This window comes from Colias eurytheme, chromosome 13 (assembly GCF_061535395.1).
Source record: "Colias eurytheme isolate Ceu_HAF_F1 chromosome 13, ilColEury1 Martin Lab GWU primary, whole genome shotgun sequence".
NCBI classification, from domain to species: Eukaryota; Metazoa; Arthropoda; class Insecta; order Lepidoptera; family Pieridae; genus Colias; species Colias eurytheme.
In genome coordinates, this window is record NC_142992.1 from 9,535,764 (window position 1) to 9,541,585 (window position 5,822).

Here is a 5,822-nt window from a genome sequence, read left to right on the forward strand (position 1 = left end):
TTTTCTCTACATAAAAACCATCCTCGTACTTCAAGGAATATAATAAAAGAATTATCGAAATCGGTTCAGCCGTTCTCGAGTTATGCGCTTACCAACACATTTTGCGATTCATTTTTATATATAAGAAGATAAGTCACGTTATGTAGTCCCGAGGCTTTCGGTATATAAGTTCTTATGTAAATCATAATTATATCTTAAAACCGAATTGATTAAAAGTAACGTACTTGGCTGTAGTAATTGCAGTTTTGGGACACAGATAAGCTCCTTATCATTTTAGTCTCTTAAGAGGTTCAGTATATTTGTTTCCAGTACAGAGTTTATGACCTATCAGTTTTAAATAAATAATTCATGCATTGTACTGAAAGTACTAGCCATGTTTAGATTATGATTGGTGGCGTTGGCTCTAAACATTAATAGATACCGCACGGTTTGGTTTGATGTTAAAAATCTGTATTATAATTAAAACCGTTTACCTGTTTTGATATTTTATTGCCTTATTCAAGGGGTGACCTTTTAAATTTATTTCTGACCCCAAAAGTAAGGACCAAGTTCTCTTCTTGTCCGCTTGTAGCAGGTTGGGTTAAAACTGTGTGAGTTGAGACAGGTGGTAATTCTATGTAAAGATGATTCAATTGTGCTTCTACAGAGTTCTAATTGAATAAATAAAGGTTTGAGTTTGAGGTATTTTTGCCTCGTCGGGATCAGCTGTTGCTTCATTTTGTAAGTAACATCTAAATGCGTAATTGAAAGTCGTTACTGGCGCTTTCGCAGATTTACGCTAAAGATAGTGAAAATTGTAGTAACTTTAACTTTTCAAGCCCAAAAGGTTAACTAAGGTACGCTTGAACCAATCTCATAAGTTCTAATACTTTTAATCATTATGATTAACTTTTTGGTTCTTATTTGATTAACTTTTCATCTGGGATTGTTAATATATTATATAATATAAAAATTTGTGTGATTTATTGGTAGGTATACTATCTGCACACCTTACTCTTTCAAATAAAGAAATAAGTAATTACTTATGTATTCAAATTCACATTGGCGTCCATATATTGTACACCAGGTGGGTAACAAACAGGTCTCAATGAAGTAAGCTTCAAATTACGGTCAAGTGTTTAATAGCTGTGTTTTACCTGAAAATAAAACACATATTAAATACTTACCTATATTTGAAGCTTACACTTAACGTCCACCTGTTGTGGATTTCGACTCAATGAAAAACATCCAGCGCCCGACATTATCGTGCGCCCCGCCACCTGGTGGAGAGGTGTGCGAGAGAGATAGCATATATACAACGGAAAGAGAGGGAAAAATAGGCGGAAAAAGCTAGGTACCTTCTCAATGAAGTAAGCTTCAAATATAGGTAAGTATTTAATATGTGTTTTATTTTCAGGTAAAACACAGCTATTGTGTAACTAACAATAAAAATTGACATAATCCATTAGAAAACTATAAAAAGTTCTATCAATGTAATGTTCACCCTTTAATAATAAAACCGAATGGCACAATAAATGTAGTATATCATAAAGGGTGAAACTTTAGGGTTGTAATAAATGTACCTCTTACTGTAATTACAGGTTAAAAGTTATGAAATACGGCTATTTGGAACATTTAATTATTTGTATCCTTAAATTGAAACTGGACATTTGTTAAGTCCTATTATTATACCTACGTCATATTTTTTCGAAATACATAATATAAGGGACCTACAGTTTATAATAAAAACAAGGAATGGCTTCTCTTCATTCATCATAGTGCATAATATTTATTAGAAGTAAGAGTGTGAGGAATATTTACCTACGTGAGAATCGAGCACGCAATAAAGAAGCTTTTCTTATGAACAAAGCGTGTGTGCCGAGCACACTTGTCAGAAGTGAAACTTCTTTAGCAAGATTGAAAGATACCAAAGTCGTCGCCTTACTCCATGTCGTATTGCCATGATGCGAAATTTTACTCTCAACACACCTAAAGAAGTTTCACTACAAAAAGGTATCTGAAAGTCCTGACTATAATACTATTAACAGCGTATTTATGGCTTCATACTATAACTAAGTTAATTCTCATCCTAATTTTTTCACCCAATTAATTAAAAAATACTTTCAAAAATAGAGTAAAATGCTGACTTTAAAAGCGCGCTAAAAAACATGGCCTTGTTTTATTTTAATGGTCACAGCTGTTACAACATACGGAACAGAAAACAAAATGAAAAGTTTGTAAAAATTAAAAAGAATATACGGATTCGATGCCTAAAGTTTTTTTTTCCTAGCAAATGAATGCATCTCTTGAAAAAAAGGGAAATGAATTAAAAAGATCTGCTGCATCTATGCTATTACATCACTACATACCTAGTATAAAACAAAGTCGTCTGTTCTGTCCCTATGTCCCCATGTATGCTTAAATCTTTAAAACTACGCAACGGATTTTGATGCGGTTTTTTTTAAAGATAGAGTGTTTCAAGAGGAAGGTTTTAGTTAGGCGCGGGCGGATAGCTTGTATAACATATAGTATTATATTATCTGTGCTTACTCTTCTAATATAATTTTTGTAAATACATCAACAACAACAACAACAATCAACAAAGGCAACAAAAATACAGTACAATAAAAACCAAACCAAATCCAAAAGTACATAATCGTTTATTATTTTATGTTTACAATGTACAACTCAACACATAAAAAAGCACCTCAGTGGTCATTACAACTTAGTTAAACAAATTAGGCCTCACTCCTCAGGGACTCATGTCAAACATAGAAATTCATACAAGTTTAATTCGTCGTTTATTTTGTAATTATGATGTTATTTTTAAACTTTATTTATGTTTTAATTATAGTTGAGGTTTTTGGACTATTTCGTCACTAGAGAAAGGATCATGTTGAAAGATAAAGTCCCGTATCCCCTAGTGGGGTAAAGGGCAGATGCATTATGCATACGCCTGTTACACTGATCAATTTTTCTTTATGTACAAGTAGTTTAATGTGCAAGGTCAGCCTTCTGTATCCTGCCAGACCGAGACTTTTGTATTTTCTTCGTCTCCACCGGGAATCGAACCCAGGACCCCTCGGTTCTACGCTCACGAGTCAACCACTGTACCAAGGAGGCGGTCTTTGAAAGATAACAATATAAATATTAAATAGTGAAATGTGAACATTTCAATTAACTAAATGTGTATCAGAGCACAGAATCGAAGATCGTTGTTTATTCTGAATAAGTGCAATTAAATGTTTGCTTTATTTCCTCAATTTTCAAAACAATCAAGACCTAACCATAGACACAATAAACATATAGAACAAATAAGAAATAGATCTACCTTTTAAAATGACTTTATATTTCACTGACATACAAAATTAATTTTTTTTTTAATTTTGTGTCTATAAAAACTGGCATTCACAATCAATGGTAATTTCAAAATATCATAGGCATTTGTTACGCAAAAAAATCATATATTTTCGTATAATAACCACTTAAGAATACATTACTTTCTTATGTACTTACCCATTTTTTGTCAAAAGGTTCGTCTCAATAATTGCCGTCAAAACTTGAGAAAATCAAACAACGCAGGTTTTCAGACAGGTCTTACAGTATAATTGAAACAATATTAAAACTTATAATTATAATTTGAAGTTGTAATTAAAACGCAAAGAACATGACAAAAACACAATTTTAATCAATTCCTTTGAAGTGAGTAAATCGTCAACTTATTTTCTTAGATAACAAGTCAGCTCGGATAAAAGGGGATAGAATAAGCTTGTCCAAAGAAATTCACCCTTGGCTTACTGTTTCAATCTAGCTAGTAATCTCGACTTAAAACTATATTCTTCAAGAAGTAGTAGCAACTAAAATAAGGTAGAAATATCTTGCACATAAATCTAATGTATAAAATTCTCCGGTCACGGTGTTTTTAAGTCAACTTTTCTGGAACGACTTGGCCGATTCTCATGAAATTTTGTATGTGTATCGGGTAAGAAAGAATCGAACAAAATTAGTATTCATACTCGCAGTGATAAGAATAAGTCAGAATAACGTTTTCCAGAACTATAGTCTTAGTATAAATTAAAGAAATTATCATGATAAAAGAATACTTAGATATACTTTATAGAAAAGTTAATTAGTTGATGTTTTCGAAGCTCAAGAAAGTACACCACTGGGAGATAACGGTTCCCATATTTATGTGAAATTAATTATTCATAGCAACCCGCGGCCATGGTTCTGTATTTCTCAGAAATGTAACCCTGTGTGTTATTGCGTATCATCATCAATATGGTAATTCCGGTAATTGTTTCAGTAGTTCTTGAGTCAAAAGATCAACAAATGTATCGACAAGTTATCGGATTTTCGTAAGTAGCTTGAGCAATATAAATATTATAATTATGTATACATTGATATCTATACTAATACTATAAAGCTAAAGAGTTTGTTTGTTTGTTTGAACGCACTAATCTCAGGAACTACAGGTCAGGTTTGAAAAATTATTTCGGTGTTAGATAGCCCATTTATCGAGGAAGGCTATATCATCACGCTAAGACCAACAGGAGCGGAGCAATGCGGGTAAAACCGCGAGGCACAGCTAGTGTTCGTATATACAAATCTAAATTCAACGTATTTAAGGTTAGTACGTAGTACCTACTTAGTATCTATTTTATTTTAGAAATTAAAATGGTTATTATTACAAAAAAAAAACCTTTTTTGCATCGTAGAGTATTCTGAAGGAGTGCAATTAACTATTTGCTACTCCGTTTTCAATACCAAGATCTCTTTGGCGTCTAGTTGAAGCTGAGTTCAATAGAAAATCGGGATCGATCTAGTCCAACCCGTAATTTGCTAACCACGAGCCCAACGAGTCGAATTTAGAGCTACAAGTTACGATATATTTTGTAGTCTATTTCAATTAGAGCATCATTGCCTGTACGTAGCACGTTACTAATGTATAGCGATAAATTTAGCTTAGCCACGATTTATTGCGTCACACAGTTCCATGGTATTACTTGGTATACTGGAAGCTGGATACTGGAGTCCATCCAGGCGCTATCGTCCTGACAAATATTAGAACATACGTGCGACCATTTTGCTTTATTATTTGTTAAATACACGTGGTAACACTATATAAAAAGATAGTATAAAACAAGAAAAAAGTACAGACAAAACTTGATAGTAATCCCATAGTAATCCTATTTTTATTCTGTGGTTAATAGCTACGATAAATGCTACAAACTTTATGCTTGTGTGCATTTCCACACATACGCACGAAACTGATTTATATTCGGTCAATCATTGGATGGTTGTGTGCGGTGCTTTTACTTCTTTTTTTTATGTACGCTATTGGCGGGAAGTGGTTAATACGTCTCTACTTTCTTTTTTGCTCAAACACGCTTGTGCTGGGTTGATAAAAATGGGTTACGATTGGACGTTTACCAAGTTCAAGTCTATGTAGTGATGAGGGCGTTTGAAGGGTGAGATCGACTCTCCTTCTAAATGGTAGCTGAAAAGTTTACGTTTATCTAAGCGAAGTATACAAGTGGGGTAATTTTTATAATTAGGTTCGTACATTATTTCGTATCGTTAACTGTGTACAGTGTTTATGAACAAAAATATGTAGAAGAATAAAAATATTATAATATAGTAATGTATATAAAATATAACGTGGACTTACTTTTGTTGTTTATATTCTAAAGTCTAGTTTGAAAACACAAAGAACTTTACATCTCATGCAGAGACGCAGAATCCTTTGTTTTTATTCAACCTTACTTCACTAATATTCAACTTCACTATCTCAATAAAATAAAAAGCAAAGCATTAAAAATTCTAATAGATTTTACTAAGTA